The following is a 22,483-nucleotide window of genomic DNA, read 5'->3' as shown; positions in this document are numbered from 1 at the left end:
CGTGAGAAACCTTTTTCCTGTTCAGTTTGTGGCCAAAGATTCTCGTGGATGTCTCAGATTAAGAATCACAAATTTGATGATGAGATTAACAGTGATCAATGACATTTTTCATCAGGCTGATTGTATTTTATGTACCTTCTTACTGGGATGATGAGATGCCTTTTCCTTCAGTGCATTGAAAAGTTTCTTTGACCTTTGTGGTTATTGTAATAAATTAGAAAATCTAGCATTGTTATCAGCGTTATAATACTTTTGAATTCTTTATTACAGTTAGTTTTTTATTTGCAACATTTGAATGTAGTTTGTTCTCATTAGTTCTCATAGAGGTTTGGTCATTTTAATTAATTCTTATGTTTTTTGTTTTGTTTCGTTTTTTTTCAAGTTTTATCCTTGTCTGGATAGCACACCGTGCATCAAGTGATGTGTTGCATCGCCTTTTATTGGATGCGATCCTGAATAAAATGGACATCTTCCATTTTGTCATGAAATGTGTGATGGAGCTATATGAATTGTTGTTTGATACTCTGTGTTGCTCGCTGGCCAATAAAGTTCTCTTTGCTTCAAAATCTTGGATAAGCTGAGTCTTCTTCAAATCCCTACCTCAACATCGGTGAGATTCATGATTGGTACCCAGCAGTGAAATATAAAACTAGAAACCCTAAAACAGAAGGTTTTCCTGTATTTCAATGTTTACCTTCATTAGAACCCACCACCAGAGACCAACCAGCAAACTCCAGCGAGCGTGAGGGAGCCGACAAACCCACTTGCCACGTTAGAAACACCCAGCAGCAAGCCCACTGTACACGTCACAAACTAGCATACAAGCTAGCAACGAGACCCGACAAAATGCCACCCAAACAGAAGCAAGACACAAAGCAGGATGAGGACTTCCTAACCCTCACTCAAGTAAACAAATTACTCCAGCAACAAAAAGAGCTTTTTACGGCGTTCTTGTAACAACAACAGGAAAATTTCAAAGGATTTGTCAAGATGACTAGACTCAACAAACTCACGACTTGACACTTTTACCAGGGAAGTCCAAGAAATAAAAACCAGCATCAACTTTACCCAAAAAGAGGTAGACGACATTAAAAAAAATCTAATCTGTCAAACTGGCCATTCCAAAGACATGCAAACGGAATTCTACAAAGTATGTGACGGCATGCTTGTATTAACGGACAAGGTGGACTACTTGGAAGGACAGTCAAGAAGAAACAACTTAGTAATTGATGGAATTGAGGAAAAACCGGGAGAAACGTGGACTGAAACATAGGAAAAAGTTTTTAAAAATCCTCAAGGAGAAGCTGCTGATACAGGGGCAAATTGAGATGGAGAGAGCTCACCGCACAGGAAGACAAGAACCTGGAAGACCTCGACCGAGGCCAGTTGTGGTGAAATTTCTAAATTACAAGGAAAGATCAAGGATCCTACAAAAAGCCAAATACTTAAAAGGCTCCAACATCTACAATACATCAACGGAGACTTTACAGATGCCGTACAACAAAAAAGAAAAGAGCTCCTCCCAAAATTAATAGCTGCACAGAACAGAGGGGAAACTGCCTACTTAAGATACGACAAACTTATCGTCCACCCCCGCACCAGTACTCCAACACAACAGGCTCGAGTTCAACACAATCAAGCAGCATACTGAGAATTGTTCACCACCCGACGACAGAAACTCTGACCCTACTGAAGCAGGAAATTCACATACCAAAACACATGGACTTCGAACCCTTTGATGACCCTTCCAACCCTTTGATGACTTCCAACCCTACTGACCACAAGACATTTGACCCTGAGAACAACTTGGACCCGGACAATAACTTTTTCAAGACCGACCGACCGCGAGGGAGCCAGCAATGACCGACCGTGAGGGAGCCAGTGACGACCGCGAGGAAGCCAACGACGACTGCAGAAAAGCCAGCGACGGTGAGGAAGACGGGAGACAACCAGCCAGCGACCACCGCGAGGGAGCCAGCGAACACCGCAAGCGAGCCAGAGACGACCGAGAGGAAACCAGTGACGACTGCAGGGGAGCCAGCGACCGCGAGATAACTGGGAGACACTCAGCCAGCCAGCGAGCCTGAGGGGGCCGGGAGAAAACCAGTCAGTGTGCGTGAGGGAGTCGGTGATGACCGCAAGGGAGGCAGCGACCACGAAGGACCCAGGAGACGTCCAGCCAGCAACCGCGAGAGAGCCAGCGGCAACAGCGAGGCAGCCAGCGATGACGGCGAGAGAGCGAGCAACGACAGCGAGGGAACCAACGACGACCGCGAGGGAGCCAGCGACGACCGCGTGGGAGCGGGAAATTCACATCCCAAGAACATGGACTTCCAACCCTTTGAAGATATTGTCTATAAGCTATTCGATCCCGAGAACAATTTGGACCCAGAAAGTAACTTCTTCAAGAAGAAACAAAGGGTATCTGGATGAAGAATTCAACACTAATATAAAATTGGAAAATGCACTTTCAGTAATACACATAAACAGTAGAAGTCTCTATAAAAACTTCACAAAAATCAAAGAATACCTGACTAAATTCAATAAATTTAAAATAATTGCCATATCGGAAACTTGGCTTGATGAAGATAAAACAACTGAAATGGAAATAGAAGGTTATGAAATGTTTGCAATTAATAGAGAAAACAAAAAAGGAGGGGGGGTTGCAATATATGTAGACAAAGCACGTAAATGCAGTAAAATCGAGAGATTGACAAACACAGTATAAAACCTAATGGAATGTCTAACCTCTGAAATACATAATAAAAAGGCATCAAATATCATCAAAAGTTGCATCTATAGGACACCAGGATCATGTATTGACACATTCAATAAAAAACTAACCGATGTGCTCAGTTACGACAACTATAAGAAAACACGAATAATATGTGGTGACTATAACATTGACTTATTAAACCTCAAGTCAAGTCAACAGTATTTATAGAGCACTTTCAAACACCCATCGCTGCATAAAAAGTGCTGTACATGGAGCGATTTAACATGCACAATAAAAAGACAAATCGGTAATAATAATAATAATCGGTAGAAAGCACCAAGCAGTAAAATCAAGAACAAATCTAAGTCATGCTGAGTCGAACGCCAAAGAATACAAGTGAGTTTTGAGGAGGGCTTTAAATATGGGCAGCGAGGAGGCTTGCCGAATGTTCAGTGGGAGGTCATTCCAGAGAGAGGGACTAGCAACAGAAAAGGCTCGATCCCCTCTGAGCCTCAGTTTAGTTCTTGGTACTTCTAACAAAGACTGGTCCACAGACCTGAGGCGCCGGGCAGGTGTGTAGGGGCGCTTTTCTTATTATTTTGATAGAAAAGCAAAGTCAACAACTCACATAACAGAAATAAGACTAAGAACCCAACGCTCCATCGATGCTTTTAAGCAAGACCTAGAAAAACAAAACTGGACCGAGGTCTATTCAAACGAAGACCCAAATACAGCGTTTGAAGTATTTCAGTCTACCATAATCTCCTTATATGATAAACATTTTCCATTAACTAAAGTCTCCAAAAGGCATAAAGACCCAAATAAGCCATGGATAACGAAAGGCATAGAAAACACATGTAAAAAGAAAAACAATTTATATAAATTGTTTTTAAAATTGAGAAATGAAGATGCAGAAAGAAAATATAAGACCTATAAAAATAAACTAGTAAATATTATAAGAACAAGGAAAAGAGATCATTATCATGCACTGTTAGAGCAGAATAAAAGTAAAACACAGGAAATATGGAAAATACTTAACCAAGTAATCAGAAATAGTCCTAAAAAATGGATTATCCAGAGTATTTTATCAAAGGCAAAAATACTATTCTGGAAAAAACTGCAGAAATAGCAACTGAATTTAATGAGTATTTTGTCAACATCGGCAGTAACCGAGCAAAACAAATTCCCGATCCAACGAACTTGTTTGAAATAGATAGATGCATAGAAAAAAACCTCCACGACGTTCCTTACTGCTGTAAAACAAGAAGAACTATCAAATATAAAAACTTTTAAAAATATAAAGTCAACTGATTGCTTTAATATTGATATGACAATAATCAAGCAGATTATAGAATATGTAGTGCGACCTTTCACGCACATATGGAACCTGTCATTTAAAGCTGTTATCTTTCCATCAAAAATGAAAATTGCTAAAGTTATTCCAACCTATAATAGTGGAGAAAGACATCTGTTTACAGATTATAGACCAATATCACGACTACCACAATTCTCAAAAATATTAGAAAAACTATTTTCTCGCAGACTTGATAGATTTATACAAAAGCATACGCTGTTAAGTAAGAATTAATATGGCTTCAGGGAAAAACGGACCACCTCAATGGCAGTTATGGAGTTTGTGGAAGCAATAGCCACAAATATAGACAACAAAGAATTTACTGTTGGGGTTTTCCTAGATCTAAAGAAAGCTTTTGACACAATAGATCACAGTATATTATTGAAAAAACTAGAAAGATATGGCATTAGAGGTGTAGCTTATAAATGGATACAAAGTTATTTAGAAAACAGATATCAGTACGTGCAACTCAACAATAAAAAAACGAATCAACTGAAAATCACTCACGGAGTTCCTGAGGGGTCAGTGCTTGGTCCAAAACTATTCGTCTTATATATAAATTATATCTGCAAAGCCTCAAAACAATTTAAATGTGTCCTATTTGCTGATGATACAACATTCTATTGTTTTGGAATAAATCTGAAACAGCTCCTGACAACCGTAGAAAACAAATTAAACAAATTTAAAAAATGGTTTGACAGAAATTCGAAGTTAATTGTCTTGATTTGGCACAAGACCAATCAAACATCAAGCTTTTTGGAAGTTTTTGGAATGTGGGAGGAAACCGGACCACCCGGAGAAAACCCCACACAGGGAGGCCAGAGCTGGAATCGAACCCGGTACCTCTGCACTGTGAAGCCAACGTGCTAACCACTGGAGTACCGGGCCGCCCTCCTCTTCTCCGTCGTGGCCCTCCGCGGCGGCGACGTCTCATTCGAATGTCTGCCCTATCAACTTTCGATGGTACTTTCTGCGCCCTCTACAAAACCAAAAGTGCTAAATAAGACATCTTTGTACACATTCTACACTTAATTATTATTACCATATATGACCTTCTGTGTGGAAATATGGGGAAATGCCTGCAAAACAAACACCCTCCCTAATCTAAAACTACCAAAAAAAGCAATTCGACTTATTAATAGATCAAAATATATGGAACCCACAAATCCACTATTTATCAAATTAAATACGATGAAATTTCATGACCTGGTTGACTTTAAAATCGCCCAATTAATGTACAAAGCACACAATAACCTGCTCTGCCAAAACATTCAGAAGTTTTTCGAAATTCGAGAAAGCAGCTATGATTTAAGAGGTACCAACTTATTCAAAAAACTCAAAACAAGAACAAACATCAAGCAAAGAAGTGTATCTATCAAAGGTGTTAATCTGTGGAATACTTTCGAAACGGACCTCAAAATGAGTAAATCGCTTGCTGAGTTCAAAAATTAATTCAAAAAAATAGTACAAACAACCTACATCAATCAGAGTTAAAATGATAAATTCTAAACATTAAATATAATGATAAATCAGATCTAAGTTGATAATTAGAGAAAGGTAGTGAAATATCCATTATGAATACAAGAGAAAATTGACACAAGGGTGCCAGGGTGTGGATATATATAATCCCAATACAAACCAAAAATTGTAAAAATATCACGGTTAAGGGTAAAGTATGAGCCTTAATGGAGACTTCTTTCTTCTTACTTTTTTCTTTTCTGATTGATATAAAAATGATTTATTAGATATAAACACATAACGGGGTAGGACTAGGTACGTTTTTTTACTTCTTCCTACTCCCTTGAACATAATAACTGTGTTGAATGAAGACTGATTTCTTTCTTTTTACTATTTTATCTACCTTATTTTCTGTCAAATTATTACTGTATATGTTTTATGTTCAATAAACACACCAAACCAAACCAATTATAACATGTCTCAAATATGGTCAGAATGGAATTTTTGATTGCCATTTGAGCTGCGAGGTCTGTGAACGGAAAAACATAATCCATCCTTTCAAATTATGATCCATTTTACCCTCAGAAGGGCGGCAGGCATGCTGGATCTTATCCCAGCTGTATTGGGGCAGCACATTCGGGACACCCTGAAGTGGTTGCTGGCCAGTCATAGACAAAAAAAGATGGACTACTGTCCATATTTATCTTTTTCATAGTTAATCCTCGACTCTGGAATTTCTTTCACGAGTTCTGTACCACTGTGGATAAAAGCTTCATTATATTCATTCATGATTATGAGGCATTTTGTCAGTGAAAATTATTTTTTATTCTCTAAAATATTCTGGATCTTTTATTTTTCTTCAAGGCATCATTTTTGTCTAGAATTTCTTGTGCGTTCTGACTCACTGTGGTGTTCTTACAGTGTATGCTAATGTTGTCTTTTGCTTAATCCTATCATATTTACTAGTTCTTTTTTTAATCTCTCATCATTACGTTCAGCAGCTTTTGTTCTTTAGAAAACGTTTGAATGGCAAGTTTTCCTTCTTACATGCATTCTCAATGCACAGTGTCCTCCATGTCTTGTAACCGCGACACGGCCGAAAAATGACCAGCTGCATGGTCGCAGTTGTGCTCCACATTATCGAACCATGTCACGGGGGAAAAAGAATCGGAGCGATGAAGACGGTGATAACAAGGATGTGTATGCGCGTGTGCTTGTCCAGTCGTGTATGTGTATGCGTGTACAGGTCATATCTGCTTCGTCGAGGTCTCATCATGAAGACAGTCTCGGCTTATCAGTCAATGGCCGAGAAGGAGTGGGGTGGTGGTGGGGGCCCTAGACTCCATGCGTATTTTGTTTTGGAGAGATGGCCGCCAACAATTCCAGACAGCCTTGAGTCCTTGGTCAGTATCTCCTTACTGGCGCCAATTATTCAGATCCTAAAATTCTTTCGCAGCGTGGATTCCAACGTCTCCATGGTATTTTCAATCACGCGGAGTCGCTCCAAAACCGCAAAAGTCGCAACAATATTGCGGTTGAGCTCAGTCATCGCTTGAGTCTGAGTGTTGGACATTCGCGCCAAGCCATCCAGAGTGACCGGCAGCTTCTTCACTTCCAATAGAGCCGCTCCCGTCGGTTGAATTTTGCGATCGAACAGCAAGCTGCCAACACCAAACAGCAGCATACCTGTTATCAAAAGGCCAATGATGTAGATGTCTTCCACATCCTCCACGGACAGTACTGTCAGGCACACCGGTCTCCATTTTCTCCATGGACCCAGGGCGTATCCTGCAGCAAGTGTTCCGGAGGGCAAGGAGGCTCCCCACTGCCCGCTCTTTCCGTCGAAAAAATGTTGTCAGTTACCGTATTTTCACAACCATTCGCCGCACCATACGGTTGGGCGCAGTCTCATTAATGGGTGCTATTTCTGTATTTTACACATAGACAAAACGCACCGTCTTATTGGCCGCAGTTTTAAAGTGATAAAACATACACCAGCTTAAACATACGGCATGCATGCGCGCACGCTTAAAACCTTGTTAGCTCGAAGCATACGGTAGCGTGCCAAGACATACAGATACAAGCTAAAAAACACGATTTTAAAAAGGCAACGATAGCAGAACTGAGTTCGGGTGTATTTTATTTAGCCATTGTACAATCTTCTCACGTTTTTCGATCAATTATCACCCAGAAATCCATCAAAGTCCTCATCCTCTGTATCAGAAGCAGAGGACTGCACATCCCAGTTGTCATTGAACGCATCACAAGCTAAAGTGTGAGTTGCTACGCATTGCCGAGCGGAAAGAAGGAGCAGCAACAGCAAAGTCAACATTTCTCTCGTATGAAGCTTTCCCACATTTGAAAGTAAAGAACAGAGCGAACCATGGTGGCAGCGCGTGTGTGTGTAGAAAGAATTGAACAATTGTGCAAGTACCATAATCCATCAAAAACGCTGCGTTCCCTCTCGTTGTCAGAGTCACTCTCATTGCCATGTGGCTCCACAGAAATGATGACGGCTTTGCCAAAAACTCGAATAACAGTGCAAGCAGACACGTTCGTGCAAGCAGCCACAATCCATTTGCAAATTGTGGCGTAACTCGCCCAGCGCTGCCTCTCACTCTTTGTAAAGTTGTGTTTGCCATCGATCATCCATTGTTCCCATGCCGTTCGCAACTTTACTTTGAACGCCCGGTTGATGCCGATGTCCAGTGGTTGGAGTTCTTTAGTCAAGCCTACGGGAATAACGGCAAGCTCAGAGTTCATTTGCTTGACTTGTTTTTTCACTGCTGCTGTGAGATGGGCACGCATGCCAAAAGCATAACCGATGGCTTGAAGTTTGAACTGAGCTTCGTAGGCGTGTCTCTTTGTCGAATTTATTTTCGGGGGTTCTTAGAAACCAAAACCAAAGTTGTTTTGCAACAATGCACATTGCAACACTCTATACAGGTGTTGGTACCTGCTAGGGGCGTGCCTTTAGCGTCCACTTACACGCCCACCCTTCACTCATTGGCGGACCACCCCGCCCCCTGCATGCCTGTCCTCACTCACTTCCACCTTTTCTCTATATAAACAGCGTGTCGGGTCTCAGCCAGGTTTTGGAACTCAGCTCATACAAAAGACGCTCCGCATTATAAGGCGTCCTGTCCATTTTGGAGAAAATCTTAGACTTTTAATGCCGCCTTATAGTCGTGAAAATACGGTACATCGAGAGACCAGCCAACTAATTCCATGGTTAGTTCTTCGGATGAAAACACGGTAGTAGCCTAGGGAAAAAAAATGGACAAAGACAGCACAAAAGACTAAGTTGCGAGCAGGGAAAGAAAAAAGGTGGGAGGGGAGCTGTGCAAAAAGCGTCCGCCTTTGTCGAGAGCCAAGCAGAACTCTCTGCATATAATGTGACTCCACACTCAACCACGGGACATTCACCCCATTACTTGTTGTTTGGCGTCCATCCTCACCTTCCAGTGGATGCCTTGCTTGGCCAAAAGTGCTGGCACCTGTGCTGTTGCATTCTGGGACTTCCGGGTAGAGTGAACGCTAGCGCGTTTTGGCTGCCGCTGCTGTTTTTACGCTCGATTGTTTTACTGTTTCGCATGGAATCACGATCATCATCTCACAGTCATTCCACCCAGCCCCCATTCACGCCTGCCTCGCACTCTCAACTACCTTCGACTGTTTCGTCCCGGTGTCTCAGCGTCCTACCTGTCAACCTGTCGCTCCTCCATCGACCTGTCAAGGGTCTGCTCCAGTACTCGTTGGCCGAGCTCCTTCGGCTCCGCTTCCAATGGCTGGGCCCTCCTCCTGCTCTACACCGGCTCCCGGACATCGTTCGCTTTCCTTCCCGGAAATGTATTCATCGTGGGTCTCGTCGGGGCTTCTGCCTCAACCGATCCAACACCATCATCTCCTTCTGGTCTTCCTCCCGTCGGCCATCCAGAAACGCCGGCCGATCCATCGACCATCGTGCGTTAGCCGGCTTGGCTAGGTCGGCTAACGGCCCCCGCAGCAGCGAGACTGCCGCCGTCAACTTCGGGCTACTTAACATCCGTTCGCTTACTGGGAAGGGTAATCTCATTCAAGATATCCTCACGGACCGCAAGCTTGACATTCTTTGCTTGAATGAAACCTGGCAAACTCTCGGGGACTTCTCACAGTTGAACGATTCCACTCCCCCGGGATTTGTTTACTTTTCCAAGCCCCGCGAGTCTGGTCGCGGAGGACTCGCGATAGTATACCGCGAGAAGTGGAAAGTACTTTCGGTTTCGCTCCCGCCACTTTCCTCCTTTGAATGTCTTGCCTGTCAAATATCCGGACCCATCCCCACGATTATTGCCACAGTGTACCGCTCCCCCAAACCCCACCGCGACTTTTTAAATGAAGTGTCTACTGTCCTCACCCATCTCTCCTCTCTGTCACCAAATGTAATAATCCTGGGAGATTTTAATATACATATGGACAACACTGCTCTTCCTCTCACCATTGACTTCACTTCTTCAATTAACAGTCTTGGTTTTGATCAATTTGTAGATTTTCCCACACACATCAAAGGTTAGACCCTGGATCTGATCTGCTGCTCTGGTATTTCCCCCTCCAACTGTACTGCTGATGAACTTCCAATAACGGACCACTTCCTTATCTCATTCAACATTACACTCCAGCTCTCAACTGCCAAATCACCCCGGACTATTGTTTACCGTAATATTAAAGACATTAACATTGACTCTCTCACTGCATGGCTGACCACCCTGACTCCGGACATTGATAAGATATCCTTTATTTGTCCCACAATGGGGAAATTTACAGCCTCCAGCAGCAAGAATGTATGTAGAAAGAAGAAGAGAAAAAAAAACAACAACAAACATCTTTCAATTAAATACAATATTCCTGATGATTTGGTTTTCCAATATAACTCTGGTCTCACCAGCATCCTCAATACGCTCGCCCCTGTCAAGTCCCGCTCTGTCCTTTTTACTCGGTCTGCACCTTGGTTCACCCCTCATCTACGTTCCTTGAAATCCCAAACCCGGCAGCTTGAGAGACTTTATAGGAAAACCGGCCTCACTGCTCACAAGGACATCTATGCAGCTCAGCTATCCCTCTACAAGGATTCCATCTCTCAAGCAAAATCACATTACTACTCCGGACTCATCTGCTCCAATGCTGGAAATACTAAGACTCTCTTTTCCCTTTGGAACAGAATCACTCAACCTCCTGACTCCCTACCACCTCACTTTTACTCTCGTGACACCTGCAACGCACTTCTCCTCTTTTTCAATGAAAAAATCAACCGAATCCACCAGCATCTGGGCTCCTCTGTACCTTTCCCCTCATCTGACCCTCTCACCCCTTGCAAACTGTTCTCTTCTTTTGAACTCCCCCGTCTCTCATTTATTTCAGACCTCATCATTAAATCCAAGACTTCCTCCTGTCAGCTCGATCCCCTCCCCACAGTTCTGGTCAAATCCTGCCTAGCCTCTCTGCTTCCCTTCATCTCAGCCATTATCCATTCCTCTCTGTCGACTGGAATTGTTCCTGTGCTCTTCAAAACTGCAGCTGTCACCCCAATCCTGAAAAAAACTGGTTCAGATCCCAATGACTTCAATAACCTACGCCCCATTTCCCATCTTCCCTTCATCTCGAAAATTCTGGAGAAAACTGTCGCCTCTCAGCTCCACTCCCACCTCACCGACAATAGTCTTTACGAACAATTTCAGTCCGGCTTCCGTCCCCGTCACAGTACTGAAACAGCCCTCATAAAACTCACAAACGATCTTCTCATGGCAGCAGACTCTGGCCTTATCTCCATCCTCATCCTCCTTGACCTGAGTGGAGCCTTCGACACAATCTCTCACCCCATCCTCCTCAATAGACTCTCTACCATAGGCATCACCAACACCCCTCTACATTGGTTCCACTCATATCTCACTGGCCGCTCTCAGTTCATTCAACTTGATTCTTTTACTTCACAATCCCTCCCCGTTTCTTCTGGTGTTCCCCAGGGTTCTGTCCTCGGTCCGCTCCTCTTCATTGTCTACCTCCTTCCACTCGGAAACATTTTCCGCAAATTTGGCTTACACTTTCACTGCTTTGCGGATGACACCCAGCTCTATCTCTCCAGCAAACCCGACGCTTCTCTCCCACCTTCGTCCCTCTCTCACTGTCTCTCAGAAATCAAATCTTGGTTCACCCACAATTTCCTCAAGCTAAACAGCAATAAAACTGAACTCCTACTCGTCGGTACCAAATCCACTCTCAACAAAGCCGACAGTTTCTCCCTCACAATTGATAATGCCACTATATGTCCTTCTCCCCAGGTGAAGAGTCTGGGTGTCATCCTTGACAGTTCACTATCCTTTCACTCCCACATCAATAACATTACCCGGTCCGCTCATTTCCACCTTCGCAATATAAACCGCCTCCGTCCCTCACTCACTCCGCACACCACCGCTATCCTCGTTCACAGTCTCGTCACTTCCCGTATTGACTACTGCAACTCACTCCTCTTCGGTGTCCATCAAAAATTCCTCCATAAACTTCAACTTGTTCAGAATTCAGCAGCCCGGAACATCACGAGAACCCCCTCCTTCCATCATATCACCCCCATCCTCCGTCAGCTCCACTGGCTTCCTGTCAAACTTAGAATCAACTTCAAAATACTTCTCTATACATTCAAAGCCATCCATAACCTTGCGCCCCCTATCTGTCAGATCTTCTTCAAATCTCCATTCCCTCTCGCTCACTCAGGTCCTCATCCTCCCTCCACCTTTTTCTACCCTCTGCCCGTCTCAGTACAATGGGGTGCAGAGCCTTCAGTCGCTCTGCCCCCAAACTCTGGAACTCACTTCCTCCCAACATTCGTAATATTGACTCTCTTTCCTTATTCAAAAGCCAGCTCAAAACCCACCTATTCAGACTTGCCTACCCGCCTTAAATCTTTCTTTATTTATTTATTATTTTATCTGTGTTTTACTATTGGTCTTGGCTGTACAGTGTCCTTGAGTGTTGTGAAAGGCGCTTACAAATGTGATATATTATTCATCATTCATTCATTCATTCATGTATTATTATTATTACAAGTCAAAGATGATACAGTCGACTGGCTTGCGGTACACCAGGAACGACTCAGAGATGCACATGCCAGGGCAAGAGAGGTGACTGAAAGCAAAGCGGCTGAGAGAATGGTCCAGCAACAGGAGAAAGTCTACTGTCCACCTATTGATGTGGGTAAACTCGTGTACTCCCTTTCAGGCCGCTCGGAAGAAATAAGATACAGGATGCATGGGCCTCGACCATTGTACAAGGTTGTGGAGGTACAAGGAACCACCTTCACATTAGAGACCCTGGATGGAGGACTGACAAAGAGGGTGCATAGGTCCAACCTCCGTCCATGTGTGGGACCAGCACCGGAACAGAAAAGTCCTCGCCAAGCACCTGTTAAGGAACCTATCCCAGTTCCACCATCAGAAGACAAGGCAGATGATATTGAGTTCGTATTGGTTGAAGAATTCAATCAACCACTTGCTGAAGAGGAAGTTTCCCAAGAGACAGATGATAATGTTTCTGACACTGGTTCCGAGCAGGTAGAACATTTGGAAACAGAGTCGCGACAAGACCTTGAGGCCACATCAGATGTTAGCATGGCCGAGGAGAGCCCAAGGCCTGTGCCTGCACCGAGGGGAGAAATAAAAGTGACTGTTAGTGTAGGTGTACCCAGTTCTGCCCTACGCAAAAGTCAGAGGAAAACTGCAGGGAAACAGAAGAATCCGTGCAGTCTCCCCGTGTCAGCATGCAATGCCATCTCGTTAAGTCCGGATGTATTCTTTCAGATTTTAGCAGGGGTGGTCCGCGATACCTCGACCTTCACCAGACGGGGAGTAGAGTGATAAGTCACCGAGGACGTTGACTTGTAGCAGGGGACAATTTAACCAGGTGAACCTTACTTTGACTTTTGTAGTGAAGGCTGTCTTGTTTAACAAACGTAGCACTGTCACTTTAAGAGCCACACTCGATCAAAACATGCGGGAACGTATAGAGCGCGTGAGAATCAGACCAGGAAGTGAAGTGAGGGTGACATGACGTGAAGGAGGGTAGTTTGTTTGTTTGTTTGTTTTATTGAGCATATATAGTACACACAATAACAGGTCGCTGAACTGTGCCTCCTGCTTTCCCAACTTGATACACCCATGATCGTCGTTGTAACCCTGGCGATATTCAGGTAAATGGTAACTAGTTTACCATGACGCATGTTAGGTGTTAATTTTGGACAGATGATTAATTACTTCAATGGTAATTGCATTGGCGGTTCTGGGGTGGGGGGAGGGGGGGGGGGACAACGGGGGCCAGTGCCCCTGTAGCACTGATTCTGCCCCCCCCCCCCTCCCCTGTGGCTCACCCTCCGAGCGTAGATGCCGCACTCGCGCCGAGTCGCCGACGCGAAAGGTGGAACCATAGTGCGTGGCTTAACATTCTAGTCGGACCCTTTAGTGCGCTGCACCACTTAAAAGCATGAGCGGGAAAATGAGAAGCAGTCCGCAGAGAAGGAAATTACCACGACACGAGTGCTACTTTCGACACACCATTTATATTTTCGATGTAAAATTACAAAACGAAACAAGCCCCCAACAGTAGCATTATTAATTCCACTTCCTCTTCACTTAAACATTTAATGTTAAAAATGAAAAGAAAAACAGACATTACATCATATTTCTATGTGAAAAAGAAACAAATTGATCCAGACACAGAGAGAGAGTCAGATGATAATGGTGGTGAGAGTTCTGAAGAGGAGCAAGTTGAAAGCACCAGAGAGGGAGAGTCAGTGGACACGGGATTCATTTAATTTCGGAGCGAGGACACAGAACAGGAAAGGGATACAAATGAAGATCCTGGGAATGAGAAGACGAGACTGCAAATGAAGTGGAGTGTGAGACACAGACAGGATATTTGCACTTCAACAAGCACTGTACCATCAGGTACGTGATGCTGAAAAGAACACAAAAATCCCGTTCTCTGTGTGCGTGTGTGTGTGTAACTTTTCTCCCTTTTTATTTAATTTTTTATTTAACAGGATCAATATATAAGAGATTGCCTTTAAAAAATTGTATAATTATATGCATGTAAAACATCTAACTTCAGTGTATTTGCAATTTTTGTCCCCGGTCAGGCTTGAGAATGTATTAATTTATATTTATTTAATACAATAAAAAAATATGAATACAATTAATAAATAGCATCAATCAATTAATTTTAGACAATTGTGTATGTCGGAGTGCCTCAGCAATGTAAGTGTAGCGGGTTAGTGAATATGCTGTGTCCATGCAGAACTTGTGTTTACATATTTTTGGTTTGTCTTTGTCCACAGACATCAGTTGATGTAAAGAGGACCCGCCAATGCAGCCAGACCTAAAACAGTTTCCCAGGACCCTGATGGGGGACAGGAGAAGGAGCTTCAAGGCAGGCTGGTACCATATCATCCCCTCGCTTGAATATTCTCAACAGATGGACACGGTGTATTGTTACGCTTGCAGACATTTTAGCCCTCCTAATACTGTTTTTTTTCTCATCACTGTAATGTTATGACTGCAATGCTTTCAAAGTTTGTTTAAATAAAAAGTCAAATAAGATTTCGAATCTGTCTTTTTAGCCCTGGGTTGAATGTGCCCCTACATCAAAACCCCTGGCCCCAGCCCGGCCCACTCAGTGAAATTGATCCAGAACCGCCACTGCGTATTTGTAGAGCACAATATCGTGGTTTGGAGTTTGAAATCTACCACTAGTGAGTCGTGTGAACAGCTGTACAGCGTAAGTGTTCGCAACGTTACAAGATGTAAATATGTTTTTTTTGGACTGTGAAATTATATGAACTGTGTTATCTGTTCTTTGGAGGGGAGATCATTGGTGTTTTTCCACGTGCTTTGTATGCCCCCAACACACCGGAACGTATAGATTTGTTTTACTGTTTATTGTATATATTAAATTGCTCCATGTACAGCACTTTGCATGCAGCCATGGCTGTTTGAAAGTGCTCTATAAATACAGTTAAGTTGAGGTGTCAATGTATTTATTCATATAAAATTTTGGTTGTTGATACCAAGCTTTGGTAAGGTCATCCGAAATCAACATGTGAGGTCACTGCCACTTTCCACTGATATCTGATGGCTTTTGTTGCCTTTTTCTGACAAGAATCAGCGGCCAGACGGCGCACTAGCCGGAAAGGGACATTCATACTACGGAGGGTGCAGCAGTCCTGGTGGACCGCAGCTATGGCTCATGGATGGACAAGGCACTCATCACACACTGCGCGTCGGGCACCAACAACCAAAAAAAAATCAAGCTCGTAAAAAAGGATAATAATTGGAATTATAATAATAATAGCATATCATATATATCAGAAAAGCTTGTAAAGGATGTTAACAAATATATGTCATACAAAATTAATGTAGACTGCATGAAAAAATATTCATTTCCTGAGTGGAGCTTTAGTTGGTCTACCTTTGGTGTCCTGCCACCCCTCTCTTTTTCATTCACGATTATTTTGTTCCATTATGCTTCATTCGCAAATTTGGCAAAAGTTTACTTTGGGATATCTGGAAATGCCGTTAAAAAGGCATCAGTTGGGGGCGGAAAAGACAAAAGAAAAAAAACAGCGAGTGACGCTCACACGTCACTTCTAGGTTAGTCAATGTTTGAAATAATTGTTTTGTTTTTTATATTTGAGCCATGTTGAGAGGACCACAATAACCACAGCCATGTTTCGATGATGCGTTTACACGCACTTCAGTCATGGGATAATCAGAAATTCAGTCAATAATTTGATTTATTTCCAAATACATGTCATAAGGCTCTTGGCTTCAGTATAGGCCTCCCACCAAGCCGAAAAAAAGCCTTGCTGTACCTAATGAAATGCGATTGGCGATTGTGTTATACACGCTTGCCAAAAACAACCCAAACCCCTGTTGTGGAAAAGTTGTGACCTGCTTATTTATTTCGCTATGACGATTAAATTGAATGTTCTGAGACAAAGTTGTTTAATATGTAATAACTATGCCGAGATTTCCGAGAGGTTCATCGGCCAAGAGCGTCATCTATTGGCGAAACCTAATTTGGGGGGGGGGGGGGGGGGTGATCTTCAAGTTGTGTATGTTGATTACTCCTTTTCATATTCACTGTTTTCACATCACGACCACAATATTTATACCGTGCCATGTCAGTCCTTGTCTATCAATGGTAGAAGAAAAGAACATTTCATGGACCTGTGTTTTGAATACAGAAATCCATAAAACATTTTTCAAAAATGTTTGGACCATGATTCAAAAGTATATTTCTCTGTAGAATCTGTAGAGGAATTTATCCCTTACTGTTATTTACTCCCTCCTTTGTTGTTGGGTCTGCTCTGACTCTTAAAAGAAAGAATGTCGTATACTGTTTCAAGTAGCTCCTCATCACTGTGATTTACACTCGCTTTTATTTTTCGTTTTGTCATGATTTGAACCATCCTTCAATGCTTGACATTTTGGAACATACCTCGACATTGTGTAACTTATAACAGTATGAGCTCAGGTTTTGTCAACAGGTTTGGCCAACTATCTGATGTTACCCAGTGAGGTCCAAGGAATGCTCAGGGAGTTTTTGTGCATGCTCGGTCGCATGGGAAGTTCGAGAAATTGCTTTCCACCATTATGCGCCTAACCCAAACCCTTAAAGATGCTCATCCATGTGCAGGAACCTGTTGGACTTGCCTTTGGGTAGCTCAAACTGGGACGACGGCGGGAACATGGATTGGTAAAATTTCGCCAACTTGTTTTGCACTTGCTTTGCAGTGCTTTGGGTTGTAGCAACCACAAATGCCCTCTGAGAACTCTGACATTTGAATTTCGCGCCGCGAGACTGATCAGCCAATCGGCGGCCCCCGCTGCCGCTCGCTACCAACCAATCACAGCCCCCGGGTGGGCTGGACGTTTGTTTACACTAACGTCCGCTTTGCTGGTATATAAAATGATCGTACGTGTGCTGAATAAAAACAGTGTACCACCGCTCTTCGAGTACTTCACTTCACTTCGCCGGGCCGTCGCTCCTTACAACTGGTGACCCTTCGCCGTTCTCAACACGCAACCTTCGAGACTCAAGATGTCGACAACTCCACCCCCGCAGACGCCGTCCGACAACAACCTCGCAATCCACGCCGTCTCGGTGAAACTGCCGCCTTTCAGCACTCAGGAACCCGTTTCCTGGTTTCGCCGGGCCGAAGTACAATTCCGCCTCCGGAAAGTCACAGATCCGAGAACAAAAGCGGACTACGTCTTAGAAGCCGTCCCCGACGGCGTTTTCCAGCACGTTTCGGCATGGTTGGACCAACAAGACGACGAAATCACGTACGACTCGTTGAAAGATCACCTGCTGAAAGAGTATACTCTTACCGTCAGCGTCCGCGCCAAACGACTGCTCGCCATGCCCAGTCAGGATCTAGGCGACCGCACAGCTCTCAGTTTGTGGAACGAGATGCAGTCACTCGCCCGACTACCCGGCGCCGATCCGTCTACTGGCCAGCCTCGCAAAGTCGACCTCATGCGCGAGCTATGGCTACAGTCCATCCCGTCCTCAGTTCGCGCCGCCCTCCACGACGCCAATACACTGTCAATGTCCGCGCTAGTCGCCAAAGCCGATGACCTGATTACCGCAGCCAGAGCCGCCGAGAAATCGACGCCGGTCGCCGCCGCCTGCAGCGCACTAGCCCCGCCCATTGTGGACGCAGGCATCAATGCCGTGCGCCACCGTCCAGGCCCACCGCATGATCGCCGTCAAGCTCCGCCCCAGAACCAGTGGTCCCGCGGCTACATGCTACCGTCTGGTATTTGCAGCTACCATGACAAGTTCGGCAGAGACGCGAGAAACTGCCTCCCGAACTGCAAGTTCTCAAAAAACGCCACGGCCACCCGCCGACAGTAACGCCGGCGGCGTGGCGCCCTCATCACAGTTACGTTTGCACGATCGCCAAACCCGAACCAGGGGTTCTACGTCACCGATGCCATCTCCAATCGCGAATTCCTGGTCGACACCGGAGCATGCCGCTCCATCTACCCCGCCACAGACCAAAACCGACGTCACAACCAGCCATGCCAAGTCAAACTCGTGGCCGCCAATGGTACGCCCATCGCCACGTATGGATGCCGCCGCATCCACATCAAGATCGCCAACCGCCGATACGCCTGGGACTTCATTATCGCTGACGCGAGGACACCACTGCTCGGAGCCGATTTCCTCGGGCACCATAACCTACTGGTCGATGTCGGCAACCGAAGAATGCTGAATCTCCAATCGTTCCAGTCCACCGACCTCGTCGCCCGGGTCCAAGAAAACGTCAACGCCTGTGCATTCACAACCAACGACCCATACGAGCACCTACTAACCGAGTACGCCGACGTCTTCAAACCCGAACTTCACCAGACGCCGGGGAAAGCAGCGAAACACGGAATCTTCCACCATATCGAGACAAAAGGACCACCCGTCTATTCCAAGTTCCGACGCCTCTCGCCCGACAAACTCAAGGCCGCCAAACAAGCTTTCACCGAAATGGAAAGGATGGGACTCTGCAAGAAAGCATCCAGTCCATGGGCATCACCGCTGCACATGGTAAAAAAGACTGACGGTTCATGGCGGCCGTGTGGAGACTACCGCCTGCTGAATGTGAAGACGGAACCGGATCACTATCCCCTACCCAACATCGCGGACATCACCAACGAGTTGGACGGCGCCAGATACTTCACGAAACTGGACCTCTTGAAAGGTTATTTTCAAGTTCCCGTCCACAAGCCCGACGTCCCCAAAACAGCGATCATCACGCCGTTCGGCTCCTACGTCTTCTACTACTCAACGTTCGGTCTTCGCAACTCCGGCGCCACCTTTCAACGCCTCATGGACAGCATCCTCGGCGAACTGTCGTACTGTGTATGTTACGTCGACGACATCCTCATCCATTCGAAGACGAAGGCAGAACATCACGACTACGTCCGAAACGTCCTCCAACTGCTCCGCGACAACGGCTTGGTAGTACGACGAGACAAGTGCGTTTTCGGCGCGTCGAAAGTAGAGTTCCTCGGTTACGAGATCGACGTTTCCGGAGTCCGCCCCCTGCCCGCTAAAGTCAACGCCATCCACAAGTTCCCTACGCCGAAAACGATCAAGACTCTCCAAGAGTTCACTGGGATGGTGAACTATTACCATCGTTTCCTGCCTCGCCTCGCCCACGTCATGGCCCCGCTATACGATGCGCTCAGCGGCAACCCGAAACACCTGGAATGGACCCCCGCCCAGAGCAAATCGTTCGAAGCTACGAAAGCCGCCCTCGCCAAGGCCGCGACATTGACATTCCCGAAGCCGGCGGCTCCGCTTCAACTGACGACCGACGCAAGTAACGTTGCTGTAGGAGGTGTGGTGGAGCAGGTCATCAACGGTATCCCGCAGCCTCTGGGATTCTTCAGTCAGAAGTTACGCCAACCTGAAACCCGATATAGTACGTTCGACCGCGAACTTCTCGCCGTATACCTGGCTGTGCGACATTTCCGCCACCTGCTGGAAGGAACGCCGTTCAAGATCCGTACCGACCACCGCCCCCTCGTACACGCCTTCACCAAAGCTGGGGACCCGTGGTCCGCCCGTCAGCAGCGTCATCTCTCCGCCATCGCAGAATTCGGATGCGAGAGAGTACGTCCCTGGTGAAAAGAATCCAGTAGCCGACGCCCTGTCACGAGTGGAAATCAACGCCGTCCATCTTGGCGTCGACTACGGAGCCATCGCCGACGCCCAAGTGGCTGATCAGAAGGGCACCGCTGACTATCGTCAGTCCGTCACAGGCCTGAGATGGGAAGACGTACCGTTTGGCGACGACGGACGCACCTTACTCTGCGATGTGAGCAGGCAACGCCCTCGGCCACTCATCCCGAAAACGCTCCGACGTCAAATGTTCGATATTATCCATGGTTTATCACACCCGTCTGGAAGATCAACCGCCAAACTGATGACCGAGAAGTTTGTATGGCATGGAATCAACAAAGACGTACGAGCCTGGGCTCGCAACTGCCTCCAATGCCAAGCCAGTAAGATCGGCCAACATACAGAATCCGATATCGGCCAGTTTCCACAACCCCGACGTCGCTTCGGCCATCTTCACGTCGACATAGTTGGACCGCTGCCACCTTCAGACGGCTACCAGTATCTCTTCACGTCCACCGAGCGGTCGACTCGATGGCCTGAGGCGATCCCAATGAAAGGAGCCACTGCACAAGACTGCGCCGCCGCCCTTCTCCAAGGCTGGGTCAGCAGATTCGGAGTCCCTGACGATATCACCTCCGACCGAGGTTCTTCATTCACGTCACAGCTCTGGACCGCCCTTGGTCAGCTCATGGGAACGACTGTGCATCATACGACTGCTTTCAACCCCGCCGCCAACGGAATGGCCGAGCGCACTCACCGCACGTTGAAGGCAGCGCTCATGGCCCGCTGCACCGGACCAGACTGGAGTGCCCAATTGCCCTGGGTACTTCTCGGAATGCGGACGACTCCGAAAGGTCTCGGTGTCTCCTCAGCCGAGATGGTATTCGGTGAAACCATCGCCGTTCCCGGGGAGTTCTTCCCGTCCAGCCAAGACGCCGCCGACTCCACGGCCTATCTCGCCGATCTCCGACGCACCGTCGGAAAGTACCGACCCGTACTCCAGACCTACAAAGACCAGCGCAGCAGACGAGTACCGAAGTCGCTGTTAACCTGTACTCACGTTTTCGTAAGGAACGACGCCCACCGCCCGCCTCTAACTCGACCATACCGCGGCCCGTACGCCGTGGAGCAACGTAACGACAAGGCCTACCGCCTCAACATCCATGGTCGACAGGATTGGGTCTCAATCGACCGCCTGAAACCGGCCTACCACGACGACGACGAACCCGCGCCGCTGACCATCACTCGAGCCGGACGCGCCGTCCGCCCGCCCGACCGCCTGCACGCCCAACCATGAACTTTCATCACTATCCTAATTCGGACTCAGCCTGCCAAGGACTTTCTAACAGGGGAGTATTTGTAGCAACCACAAATGCCCTCTGAGAACTTTGAATTTCGCGCCACGAGACTGATCAGCCAATCGGCGGCCCCCGCTGCCGCTCGCTACCAACCAATCACAGCCCCCGGGTGGGCTGGACGTTTGTTTACACTAACGTCCGCTTTGCTGGTATATAAATTGATCGTACGTGTGCTGAATAAAAACAGTGTACCACCGCTCTTCGAGTACTTCACTTCACTTCGCCGGGCCGTCGCTCCTTACAGGGTGTAGTCAAGGTTCATGCAGATAAACTTCCTGTTGGAACAAGTGCAGAAGCTATTCATTCCAAAGCCAGGAACTGAATTGCATTTGTATGCTTGAAGGGTTCTTCTTACCTTGGTCGTTGAAGAACGTCATCAAATATGCGATCCGCCTCAGCCACGTCACTGTGAAGCAATTTGAAATGTATCTCCTCCTTCCCCATGACCGTATACCTGTTGAGAAGTTGACTTGTCAGCAGAAGAAACGTGGTGATATTGCTCTCAAAACATTGTCGGAGGAGCTCTCACTTGTACTTCTTCTGGTCTGGAAAGGTACTGCAAATGCGATCGATGATAGGTTTGCAGTTCATGATGAGTTCTAATAATAATAATAATACATTTTATTTGTGGGCGCCTTTCTAGAAACTCAAGGACACCTTACAACAAGCAGTTAAAATCACGAGTACAATGTTAAAAACAACATCAAATAAGATAAGAAAAAATACAACAAAAATAAATAAATACATAAAATAATGGCTCTATGGTCCGAGTGAATAGGCTTGTCTAAACAGATGTGTTTTGAGGCTGGATTTGAAATGTGTTAATGAGTCTGAATTACGAAGGTCAGCTGGGAGTGAGTTTTAAAGCTAGGGAGCAGAGCGACTGAAGGC

Source organism: Hippocampus zosterae, chromosome 21, assembly GCF_025434085.1.
Source record: "Hippocampus zosterae strain Florida chromosome 21, ASM2543408v3, whole genome shotgun sequence".
Lineage (NCBI taxonomy): Eukaryota > Metazoa > Chordata > Actinopteri > Syngnathiformes > Syngnathidae > Hippocampus > Hippocampus zosterae.
Note: the sequence above shows the minus strand (reverse complement) of the source record.